Here is a 13,583-nt window from a genome sequence, read left to right on the forward strand (position 1 = left end):
GCGGCGTGGGGCCGGCTCCCCTTCTCCCCGGCCAGCCCAGGCCGATAGCCGTCCGTCCCGAAGGGCCGAGCCAGGGCCCTCCCAATGTCCGCGCCCCCTGCCAGCACCCGGGATGCGCCTCCAACTCTGGTCCCTGCCTCTCCTCGAATTCCCACAATAAAATCGCCTAGGTAGGGCCGGTGACACTCCCCTTCTCTGCCTCGGTGGCAGCCGCCATCACAGCCCCCCTCTCTCCCCACTTCCGGCAACAACAGCAAGCACTTCCGTCCGCCAGGGGCCGCCCGGCGGAAACTCACAAACGAGCTCCTATAAGCCCCGCCTCTTCCTGACAGCCTCAGTAACTTGGAACCAATCCCTGCCCCGTTGGGCAGTGAGATGCATTCGATTGGGCGAATCTTGCGCAGCCGCAAACGGTCACGGGGCGGGGCGGAGCGGGGCCGGATTAAAGCCGGGAGGAGCTAGTTGGAAAGCGTTCAAACGTATCTTCCCTGACTTTCTTACCTCATGACGGCATTTGCTACGTGACACTATTTTAATTATCTTTAATTCACTTATGTAAGATATTTTCCTTCTGTGTGTATTCGTTTTCCATTTCGTCCATCAGCGTTTTTGACTGCAGGAGAACAGGAATCTCGCCATCTTGTTCACTCAATGTTTCCCGTGGGGAAAGGGAGCAGAACTAATAGTGATGCTCCAGTTATTAAGATAATTCAGTAAGGTGCTGGATACAAGAGGAGTATATGAAAATTACTTTTTCTGCACCAACTGCTAATTAGATATAGAAACGACAATCTAGAGCTCGATTTTACTTTGTTTGCTTTTTTGGAACTGGAGAATAATGTAACCAAAACCTTACAGTTGAACCTACGAACTGTATTGGTAAGACCAAAGAAACACGGAGTCTACAAATATTTCCAGTAGGGCTGAAAGTTAGTCCAACCCCTAGGGAAGGCAGTGTCTATTTTGTGTCTGACACAAATGTCACACTTCTGGGAATTTATCCTACAGATACAATTACATGGGTATAAAAATGACATACACAAGGCTATTCATTTATTTTTGACAATAACAAAAAAATTGAAACAACTCAAATGTCAATAAAAAATGTTCAAAATAATTATGGCACTTTGAGTGAAAAGCTGTGAAAAGGAATGAGGTGTCTCTATATACTAATTTGAAAAAGTCTTGAAATAGACCAAATGAAAAATACAAGGTGCAGAAAGGGGCAAGGTGTACACAGGTGCTGTATTTAGGGAGTAGTAGGTAGGGTTAAGGTTAATAATACATTTTGGGGGCCAGTTGGCATGGAGGTTAAAGAGCTGGATCCCACATGACCTACTGATCAGTTCAAGCCCAAGACCTGGTGGCCTGAAAAACATGTTGTTTGTGTGTACCCAACATCCCAAGAGGGGAGTGGAGAAAAGAATTATAGTGTGGCCATCTTCCCTGGGGGGTTGCTTTCTCACTTTCTCTCACTCTCTTTTTCTCTCCTTCCCACTCAGCCACTGTTTCCTGTGAGCACACATACCCTACAGCAAACATTTTTTAAAATTAGATTCTTTTCTTTTCTTTTTTTTTTTTTTTTGGAGAAGTTTTTGCTATAAGGGCACATGCACTCTCCAGAAAAACAGAAAGTGAGAAATCACCTCCCATGAGGGATGGCCACGCCACAATCTATTCTCCTCTCGGGATCTTGAGCACGCACGCACATGCACCTGGTATGAGTTTAAGCCACCAGGTCTGGGACTCAAACCATGGTTGACTACATGGGAGACCAGCAACATAGCCATTACATCAACTGCTGGTCCCCAAATTAGATTCTTATCTAACAGAATATGGATAGATAACATCAACAGTCGGGAAATGAGAAGTAAAACAATTATATGTGATTTTATGTCTCTCAGATTGTAAAAAAAAAAAATAGAATCAAATCACAAGATTCCAGAAACATACACGTCTAGGCATTACTTTTTTTTTTTTTGAGAGATTTTCACTATAGGGCGCGTGCGCTCGCCAGACAAGCAGAGAGAGACAGAGAGACAGCGAGAAATCACCCCCCCAGGGGGGATGGCCACACCGCAATCCCTTCTCCATTCTCCTCTTGGGATCTTGGGATCTTGGGCATGCACGCACACGCGCCCAGCGTGACTTCCAAGCCACCAGGTCCGGAACACGAACCACGGTCGACTACATGGGAATCCAGTGACATAGCCATTACGCTAACTGCTGGTTCCCTAGGCATTACTTTTAAGAATAGAAATTTAGGGACCAAAAGATGGCACAGTAGTTAAGACACTTGACTCCCACATGGCCAACCAAGGTTTGAATCTCAAACCTAGAGACTTGCTTTCTGACTTTCCCTCTGTCTTTCTCTCCCTCTGGTCAAAGTAAAAATAAGTTAATTAAATTAATAATTATTTTTTTAAAAGAATGGAATGGACCAGCAGTTAGCATAATGGCTATGTCGCTGAACTCCCATGTAGTCGATCGTGGTTCATGTCCTGGACCCAGTGGCTTAAATTCACGCTGGGTGTGTGTGCGTGTGTACCCAAGATCCCGAGAGGAGAATGGAGGAGAAGGGATTGTGGCGTGGCCATCCCCCCTGGGGGGTGATTTCTAGCTTTCTGTCTCTCTATCTTTCTGGCGAGCTCACGCACCCAATAGCAAAAACCTTTAAAAATAGATAGATAGATAGATAGATAGATAGATAGATAGATAGATAGATAGAATGGAAATTTTAGAAATAAAGGATAGTTATTGAAATTAAAAGTATTGTGTTAGCAGGTGGCATGGTGGTTAAGACAGCTGGATCTCACATGGCTGATAGTGTGGTTTGCACCCTGAACCCAGTGACTTGAGAAACACACCGGGCATATGTGCACACATGCCCAAAGTCCAAAAGAAAGGAAGAAATGGAAGAGAAGGCATGACCGTGCCTCATGTAGGGTGCTCACTCACATGTCCCCCTTTCCTGCCCCCACCCCATCTCTCTCCAAGGAATTCATGTACCATCTGGCAACTTTTTAAAAATTTTCATTATTCGAGACCTTTTACTGCAGCAATAAATCTGTCACAAAGACTTCAAGACCCATTTAATTCTTCCATACTAGAAAGATTTTGATTGGGCCAGTAGGTGGAGATTATGGTGCTAGATTCCCACATGGCCAACTCCGTGGGATTGTGTGCATGCATGTCCAAAATCCCAAGAGGAGAATGAAGGCGAAGGGACCAGTCTCCCTGGGAGGTGATTTCTCACCTCTCTCTGTTTCTCTCTCTGTCGCTCTCCCATAAGCACATGTCTCCTACAGGAAAACTAGAAAAAAAACGATTTTGATATATGTTGTGGGAAGTGATCTAGTATCTTTGGTGTAATTGACCAAGGCCCAGTATGAACTTGGAAGGGAAGAAACAAAGGGGAAAAGGGGAGTTCGGTAGGTTCCCAGAGCTCTGCTGGGCTCACAAATACTCAGAAGTAGCACTGACAGAATGTTTCTTTCCATTCGGTGTTTTATGGTTTTGTTTTTGTTTTTAAGAGAGATTTTTGTCATTGGGCATGTGCGCTCACTGGAGAAATAAAGAGAGACTCAGAAAGTGAGAAACCACCACCACCCCCAGTGATAGGAGGTGGCCACATCACAATCCCTTCTCCATTCTCCTCTTGGTATTTTGGGCACGCACGCATGCACACGTGCCCGGCGTGAGTTTTAAACCACAGGTCCTGGACTCGAACCGCGGTCGACTATGTGGGAGTCTAGCAATGTAAGCATTACACCATCTACTGGTCCCTCCATTCAGTTATTTAATATTTGTTGAAGGGCTAATAGATGCCAGCCCCCCGATGAGGCCAGGTGGCACAGAAAGGTGAGTAAGGGAGGCTTGCTTCATAGTTGTTGTGTGTGTGTGTGTGTGTGTGTTTTTTTTTTCATTGCTAGGGGACTTGCACATTTGCAAGAGAGACACAGAGAGAAAGAGGAGAAAGCACCACCCAGTGGGGCATGACCATATTGCGATCTTTCTCCACCTCTCCATCCTCTCAGGATTCGGGGCACACATGTCCTCAGTCTGTTTCTCAAGCTTCCAAGGCCATGATTGAAACTGCAATTGGTCATGTGGGCTCCACTCCCTTAATCATTCGGCCGCAGAGCTGGCCTGCTTCAAACAGCTTCAGTTTGTCTAAGAAGGCAGATGATCATTGGGGAAGAATAGCGCTTGTAAGCTTCTCATTTAATTTTTAAGATTTATTTATTATCTTTTTTATTTTTTTTAATTTTGACCAGAGAGAGAAAGAGAAAGAGAGAGAACAAGTCGCCAGGTCTGAGACTTGAACTGTGGTCGGCCATGTGGGAGTCCAGCACCCTTAACCACCACGCCACCTGCCAGCCCCAATAAAATAATTATTTTAAAAAGTAAATAAATAACATCACCATAAGCTTCTGGTTTTGTTTTTTTTAAAAAAAAATTATTGTAAATTAAAAAATAATTATTGGACACTCATGTAGTCAACCACAGTTCGAGTCCCGGACCCAGTGGGTTAAACTCACACCGGGCACATGTGTGCCCAAGATCCTTAGAGGAAAATGGAGGAGAAGGGATTGCGGTGTGGCCATTCCCCCTGGGGAGCTTTCTGTCTCTCTGTCTCTGTCTTTCTGGCGAGTGCACATGCACTATAGGAGAAAAAAAACTCTTAAAAAAAAAAAAAAAAACTTACACCGGGTGCATGTGTGTGAGTGCCCAAAATCCTGACAGGAGATTGGAGGAGAAGAGATTGCAGTGTGGCCATCCCCTGGAGGATAATGATTTCTCACTTTCTGTCTCTGTCTCTCTGGCAAGTGCATGTGCCCTGAGGCAGAACCTTTAAAAACAAACCTGTATTCAGGGCCAGCAGATGGTGTAGCTGTTACGATGCTGGACTCCCACAGAGCCCACTGCAGCTCAAGTCCTGGATGCAGTGACTTGAGGATCACGCCAGGCATATGTGTTGTGTGCCTAAGACCCCAGGAGGAGAATGGAGAAGGGACTGTGGTGTGGCCATCCCTTATGGGGGGTGATTTCTCATTTTCCCTCTCACTGTCTCTGTCTGTCTCTCTCCAGTGCATGTGCACTATGGCAAAAAAGTAAATTCTTTTCTCCATTCCTGCCTGTAAAATTGAGGCCTATTTTGCTAATTTGCTTTTAATGCAAACTAATAAGAGTCCCAAACCTAGCCTCAAAAAAATGCAAATCTTTGGGCCAGCTGGTGGCACGACAGTTAGGATGGCTGGACCCTGGGGTCAGCAGGTGCTGGGTAAGGCACTGGACTCCCACATGGCCAACTATGGTGTAAGTTCCGGGCCTGGCAGCTCGTTTTAGTTCTTTCTCTCTCACTCATCAAATTAAAAATAATAATATTAAGGGGCCAGCAGTTGGTGTGGGTGGGGTGGTTAAAGGTGCTGGACTCCCACATGGCTGACCATGGTTTGAGTCCCAGACCTGGCAGCTTACTTTCTCACTTGCCCTCTCACTTTGTCATTCTGTCCCTTTCTGGTCAAATTTAAATAAATAAGTAATTACAGTTAAATAAAATAATTCTTAAAAATAATAATAATAGGGACCAGCAGTTCGCGTAATGGCTATGTCACTGGACTCCCATGTAGTCGACCGCAGTTCAAGTCCCGGACACAGTGGCTTAAACTCATGCCGGGCGCGTGTGTGTGCATGCCTAAGATCCTGAGAAGAGAATGGAGGAGAAGGGATTGCGGGGGCAGCCCCCAACCCCCCGGGGGGGGGGAAGGGTGATTTCTCGCTTTCTGTATCTCTGTTTTTCTCGCAAGCACATGTGCTCTATAGCAAAAACCTCTCAAAATAATAATAAAAATAATAAATCATTTTTTTAAGGTGGTTGGATCCCACACGGCCTTAAGTGCGCAGTCTGTGTACCAGACGCAGCAGCTCAAAAAGCACAGCAAGTGTGTGTGCACGCCCAAAGTCCTGAGAGGAGAATGGACGAGAAAGGACTGTAGTGTGGTCAGCCGGTCTTTCTCACTTTCTCGCTCACTTCTCCCAGTGAGTGAACATGCCCTATAGCAATTTCTCTCCCACCTCCCCACCCCCAAAAAAAGGGTCAAATTTCCCAACCATGAGCACGTCACTTGGCATTGCACTGCAGAGTGGAACCAAGGCCTGTCACCAGAGAGGCGGGCAGCAGTATGTCAGCTGCAGGACTCAGGAAAGAAAAGGCAGCTTAGGGGCTCCCGGGAAGAGCCAGGTTCTGCAGACTGTGGGTGCACAGTGTCGACCTTACCGCCCACGCTCTTTATGAACAATTCAAAGGAAAAGACACAGACCCTTTTGAATGGACCACAGAATGCAGCCAAGCATTTTGAGAACTTAAATTGCAACTCACAAATAACCCCAGCACTCGCACTACCAGATTTAAGTAAATCCTCCAGCCTTTATGCTCAGGAAGTGGGCAGCATAGACATAGGCAGGTGGTACGGTGGTTGGGGTGCTGGATCCCATATGGCTGACTGTGATTCAAGTCCTGGACCCAGCAGCTTGAAAAACAAGCCAGGCACATGTGTGTGCATGCCCAAATTCCATAAAGAAGAGAAGAGAAGGGATTGTATAGGGGACCAGCAGTTAGCATAATGGCTATGTCACTGGACTCCCTCATAGTTGACTGTGGTTCACGTCCCGGACCCGGTAGCTTGAAAATCACGCCGGTGCATGTGCCTGCATGCCCAAGATCCCTAGAGGAGAATGGAGGAGAAGGGATTGCGTCATGGCCATCCCCCCTGGGGGGTGATTTCTTGCTTTCTGTCTCTCTCTGTCTGTCTGGTGAGCGCACACGCCCTATAGCAAAAACCTCTCCAGAAAAAACAAAACAAAACAAAAAAACAAAAAAAAAAGAGAGAAGGAAAAAAGAAGAGAAGGGATTGTGGTGTGGCCATTCCCCTGGAGATTGATTTTTCACTTTCTCTCTCTCTCTTGCACGTGCACCCTGTAGCTGTCCCGAACCCGCGGGACGAATCGGGCAGGGAAACTCGAGCGAGGGGGCGGAGGTCTGGAACCGGCGCAGCGTCTCAGCACGGGAGCGAAAGAAGTATCACAGCTCACAGTGTCACAGCTCTTGATGTAAAGGTTTCGCTCGTTTATTGAGGGCTAGAGCGCTTTCTTACATACACAAGGTGGAGGGAGGTAGGCGGGGTTTACAGCGGACCTTATTGAGGACCTGCCCGCTCTGTGTGAACCGGGGGGTCTGCATTCCTGGTGTCTGTGTCAAGGTCGCACTGGCCATTTTTAAGCAGTGAAGGTCATGACAGCCATTTTGATGTGGGCGGCTCCCCACATGTAGCAAAAGACTAAAAGTAAAATAAGAAAGGGACAGGATTGATTGGGGGTGTTGACACAGAAATGGACCTCTTGTATGCGTGGTTTCTTACTTTTCAAAACAACTAGGCCCAGTCACCAAGGGGTGCCCACTGTGCCTCCTATCAGTGGCAGTCACAGTCCTCTGCCTGAAAGAGACAAAGAAGTTGACCTCCAGACAGCTGCTGGCCATACGGGCCACTCACCCAAACCCCGATCAAAGAAAGTGACAGGGGCGGAATGGCAGGATTCTACGGGTACAGGCTACACTTACTGACAACCCCCAATTTCAGAGAGCTAATGAAAGTACTTGAGACATGCTCCACCAGCTGCCCCAACAAACCCAACACTCACCCAATGGGGACAAAGGAAGAGGCCATTAATCTGATGTAACAGAGAGGCAGCTGGCCAGGAAAAGACTGACAAGTAGATTTCTCAATCATGCCCAGACCACAGGAAATTTTCCAAGTCTCCTAGTAGTGACTGATACTTGCTCAGTAGGGGCAGAGGCCTTGGCTGCCCACGGGAAACAGCGACTGAGCCAGCCAGAGGGAGTCAGACCCCAGTCTATCCAGAGTGGCAGTGGACCGCATGCATATCCTCCTCCACCAAGCTGCCTCCCAAGGGCTGGGAATCAAATGGCAGCTTGGAAGTCCCAGGCCTCAGGCAAGGTGGAACGGATTAACCAAACTCTTTTCTTTTTTTAGGAATTATTTATTTATTTATTTATTTATTTTTTACTTTGACAGAGAGAGAAAGGAAAAGTGAGACAGCAAGTCACCAGGTCCAGGACTCAAACCACAGTTGACCATGTGGGAGTCCACTGCCTTAATCACCAAGCCACCGGCTAGTCCCAGACTAATCAAACTCTTAAAAGAATCTTAGGGGGCCAGCAGATGGCGTGGTGGTTAAGGTGCTGGACTCCCACATGACCAACCGTGGTTTAATTCCTGGACCCGGAGGCTTAAAAATCATCCTAGGTGCATGTGCATGTGTGTCCAAACCCAAAATCCCAGGAGGAAAATGGAGAAGGGATTGGGGGGGTTCCCGCCCTGTGGGGGGGGGGGGGGTGATTCATTCTCTCTCTCTCTCTCTGTATCTCTCTCTCTCTCTGTATCTCTCCAGTTAGTGCACACACCCTATGGTAAAAACCTTTAAAAAAAAAAATAAGATAAAATCTTGGCAAAGTTGTGCCAGAAGGCCCCTCTCCATGGCCATCCTACTTGCCAGAGCGTTGCTAAGTGTCAAAATCGCTCCTAAAGAAAAGATCAAATCAAACCAGTATGAACTCACATGTGGAAGACCAGCCAGAGCTTAGGCAGGCAGGCAGCCAGGAAGTCCTGAAAGACGTGGAAGAGCTTAAATTTACTACTCAGGCTGGGGAGGTAGTAAGGACACTTCAGGCTCACGGGAACTGAGCTGCCATCCCCTTCTGACTGAACTCTCCAGCCATTTCAACCCGGAGATGGGGTTTATCTCAGGATCTGGAAGGAGGATGTCCAAGGACCAACTAACAGCTAAAGGGAAGGGCCCCCACCTGGTGATTTTCACCACTAACTCTGCTCCCAAGTTACAGGGAACCACTCTTGGGATACGCTAGGTGAAGAAAGTGAAACCCCCACTGGAAGAACTACCAACCAGAGCCTCTCAGAACTGAAACTCCTATTTTAAAAAGAAGGAAAAGGAAGGGCTGGCAGGTGGTGTGATGGTTAAGGGCAGTAAACTCTCACATGGCCGACCACGGTTCTAGTCCCAGACCTGGCAGCTTGCTTTCTCTCTCTCTCTCTCTTTCATTCTGTCCCTCTCTGGTCAAATTAAAATAAATAAAGTTTTATATTTTTAAACTTACTTCATTTTAAAAAAGAAGAAGAAAAAGGGATGAGCAGATGACATAATGGTTACGTTGCTGAGCTCCCACATATTCAACAGCTGTTCAAGTCCCAGACCCGGCAACTTCAGAGTCACTCCAGGTGCATGTGCGTGCGTGCCCAAAGTTCCGAGAGGAGAATAGAGGAGAAGGGATTGTGGCATGGCCATCCCCCTAGGGGGTGATTTCTTGCTTTCTGTCTCTATATCTCTCTGTCTCTCCAGTGAGCACATTCACCCTATAGCAAAAAATTTTCTTAAAAAGAAAAAAACTAAATAAAATAAAACAGGGGCTAGCCAGTGATGTCGTGGTTAAGGTAGCTAGCTCCCTCATGACCGACTGCACAGTTCAAGTTCCAGACCTGACGGCTTGAAAAACATGCTGGGTGCATGTGCATGCCTGCCCCAAATCCCAAGAGGATAATGAAGGAAAGTGATTGCACTGTGGCCATCTGCCCAGGGGGTATTTTCTCATTTTCCCTGTCTCTCTCCGGTGAGTACACATGCCCTATAACAAAACTAAACAGAGAGAGGGAGAGAAGAGACTGTATTTTTCCCCTAACATGAGGAATTCTGTCCTTTTAACTCTCCTTGTTGCATTTACCCTCGTGCTTCTCATGTGCAATTGGCTCCTGCTATCTGTGCTCCTCCTGGGTTGGAATCGTGTGCCCGTCTCATGCCGTTGTATAGTCGTGCATGGCACCTGCTCCCTGTAATTCTGGTGCTGCACTTTTCCCCGTCCAACCTCAGTGACAACTCTCATAGGCTTCCTCCTGTTGCTTCTCCCCACTCTGCTTCAGAGGTCCCCCCTCTCATGGACCAACAGCACTCTTGCAGGCTTTCTGAAAACAAGCTCAAGGGATTGTTGGATATGTCATCAACAATCGATGGGGGGTGGGGGGGGGCATCATCTTTGTGGGATTTCAGCCCCAACAGATGAAATAATCAAGTATAACCCCCGATATAATTTCCCCATTTTTAAATTTTATGATTTATTTATGTTCAATCATTTCACATCTTTATAACACATAGTATATTTTTTCAAAGTATGCATATACTGTGTAACAGTCAAATCAAGAATACCATATACATCATTTTCAATAGAATGTTACATTCTTGGGTCTGTTAAGTGTTTCTTCCCTCTGCCCTGCTCTCCCACCCTCTCCCCTCTTCTCCCCTCCCTTACAGTCTCTGGTGTCCCTACTATCTAATCTTCAGATCTTTCCATTGCTGTCAGAGAGCATTCAATATATACTGAGCAGGGATTTACAGTGTTTATCTTTCAGTCTTTGCTTAGCATTAAATCTCCTATATTTATCCACTTTAAATTAAATGACAGGGCCTCACTGTTCCTTACGGCTGAGTAGTATTCCATAGTGTGTATATGCCACAATTTTTCAAACCAGTCATCAGTTCTTGGGCACTAAGGTTGACTCTATACCTCCTGATACAATTCAACCCATCGAAGTCTCATCACAAAAAGAAAACCTGAGCCTGTTACTCATAGCTGGGGCTTCAAGCCCCACACTCTCCAATGTAGCTAGTATACTATACTACATACACACACACACACACACACACACACACACACACAGTATAGCCCCACATCTATGAAGGCTTGTGTGTAATGTTCACTAATCCAAAGAAGTCACCTGAAGGTCCAGCAGAGAAAGACGTGTTTATTCAACTAATAATATGTACTGATGGCAGTCAGTCAGTGACAGGTCATGCTATACATAGTACAGAAAATAGCTACATAGCACTAGACTAAAACGATCACGGGCCAGCAGATGGCATAGCAGTTATGTTACTGGACTCCCACATGGCTGACCACAGTCTGAGTCCTTGATCCACTGGCTTGAAAATCATACTGGATGGGAACCAGCAGTTAGCGTAATGGCTATGTCGCTGGACTCCCACGTAGCAGTCGACTGCGGTTCGCATCCCAGATCCGGTGGCTTAAAACTCACGCCAGGCGCGTGTGCGTGCGTGCCCAAGATCTCGAGAGGAGAATGGAGGAGAAGGGATTGCGGCGTGACCATGCCCCTCTGGGGGGTGATTTCTCACTTTCTGTCTGTCTGTCTGGTGAGTGCATGCACCCTATGGCGAAAACCTCTCAAAAAAAAAAGAAAAAAAGAAAATCATACTGGACATGTGTGTGTGTGTGCTCAAGATCCCAGGAGGAGAATGGAGGAGAAAGGATTGTGGCAGAGCCATATAGCCATACCCCTGGGGGGTAATTTCTCACTTTCCTTCTCACTGTCTCTGTCTCTCTTTCTCTCTCCCCTCCCACAAGCACATGCACCCTAAGGCAAAAACCTCTTAAAAAAAACAGATTAAAGAAATCGCGTTAATCGTTATGAAGGTCTGATAATAGACTTTCTGTTTCCCAGTACATGGATCTGGTTTTTGTCCATATTGTTTTAAAATTATATCAGTTACAGCAAAGGGTACTTTCCTATTAACAGGACCAGTGAAGGTTGTTCTTTATGCTTGGCTATGTAGGTCTTGTGATACTTATGTGAAAGCATAAATGGTCTTGACCATGGGCTACTCCTTAAAGGAGAAGAGTGGGGAACCAGCAGTTAGCGTAATGGCTGTGTCGCTGGACTCCCACGTAGTCAACCACGGTTCACGTCCTGGACCCGGTGGCTTAAAACTCACGCCGGGCGCGTGTGCGTGCATGCCCAAGATCCTGAGAGGAGAATGGAGAAGGGATTGCGGCGTGACCATCCCCCCTGGGGGGTGATTTCTCGCTTTCTGTCTCTCTGTCTCTCTCTGTCTGGCGAGCGCACGCACCCTATAGTGAAAAACCTCTCAAAGAAAAAAATAAAAGGAGAAGAGTGGATCAGTCTTAGCCAGAAACTACCCCCTAGAAGGACCAGCAGATGGCGTGGTGATTAAGGCGCTGGACACTACCACATGACCAACGATGGTTCGAGTCCCAGGTCTAGTGGCTTGATTTCCCACTTTCCTTCTCTCTGTGTCTCTGTCTCCAGTTAAATTTAAAACATAAAAAAATGAATGAATAAATAAAATTAAATAATTCTTAAAAAAAACAAAAACAAAAAACAACTATCCCCCAGGAAGAGAGATTGTGGGGTTAAAAATCATCAGCGTATAGTGCATACCCAGGAATAGTCATCTGAGTCCACCAAGAGAGTCCTTCTGCCAAGGGGCCCGTAATAGAAACGCGAAGGGACAGCAGAACGACCTCCTCACCGCCTGTGATGACGGTGGGTGAGCCGTGCTTACTGTCCCTCTGGGAGCTAATTTCCCTGTGAACTAAGCAGGAGAAACCCAAATTGTAGGCGATAGCAACACCAGGCCAAACTGTACTGTACTACCGAGAACTCAGGAGTACACCTGACAATTAGGACCATCAGGAATTACTCCTGGAAAGACTGGGAAAAACAGGTTGGAAACAGTTAGCCAAGGGGGCCAGCAGGTGGTGTGGTGGTTAAGGTGCTGGATTCCCAAATGGCATATGGCAATTTAAGTTCCAGACCCAGTGACTTGAAAATGACAACAAATAGATAAACAATTTTTTTGTGTGTTGTTTTTGTTTTGTTTTGTTTTCAATTAGGCAAACTCACTCTATCTGCAACTACCTCCACTGTAAGTCAGTGCTGCTGCCTCTCCAGCCCTGGCTTACAAACAATTCCCTCAATGTCTTGCAGCAGCTACCCCCAGACAGCTTAATCTGTTTACCTCCAGGACATATGTTCTCAAGGGCCCTTAACAAAGACCGTGTGGTATCGCATTGTATCAGCCATCAGTTAGTCAGGATTGGCGGAGTATGGACAGTGGATAAGTCAGACGTCAGATTGAACCATCCAGGTATATACAAATGAGGCCCAGGCCGGCAGCAACTACAGGCTAAAACAGGACTGGGTCTCCTTGATGCCGGCCTAACAACACGGGTAAGGATACTCCTTACGTGTTGGAGTGGCAGGAGGAGCCATTTATAATGCAGTAATGGCCACAACGTTACTGTTACTGCCTCCTTAGCAGTAAGGACCAGTGAGGGGGCGGACAACTTCCAACTCCTTCAAAGGTCTTTAGGCTCTCTGGCGAAATCTGCACTGCACAACGGAACAGTGTTAGGTTATTTACTGGCTGAAGAGGACAGGAGTCCGCGTGGTGGCTAACACTTCCGGACAGGCTGAACTAAGTCACAAAAGCCCCTGGAACTAGCAAAGTGGGTACACGGCTTCAACACCAGGCCCTCAGCTAATCGAATTCCAAATGCTGTACAGAGCACCCTACCAAACAGTACCTGCTTCTCGCCTCTTCCACAATAGATCCAGATCAGATTACTGACCATCTTCCTCTTACTTATTTTTTGGTCCATGCATCCTTAAACTTGG

Source organism: Tupaia chinensis, unplaced genomic scaffold (assembly GCF_000334495.1).
Source record: "Tupaia chinensis unplaced genomic scaffold, TupChi_1.0 Scaffold000628_1, whole genome shotgun sequence".
Classification (NCBI taxonomy): Eukaryota; Metazoa; Chordata; class Mammalia; order Scandentia; family Tupaiidae; genus Tupaia; species Tupaia belangeri.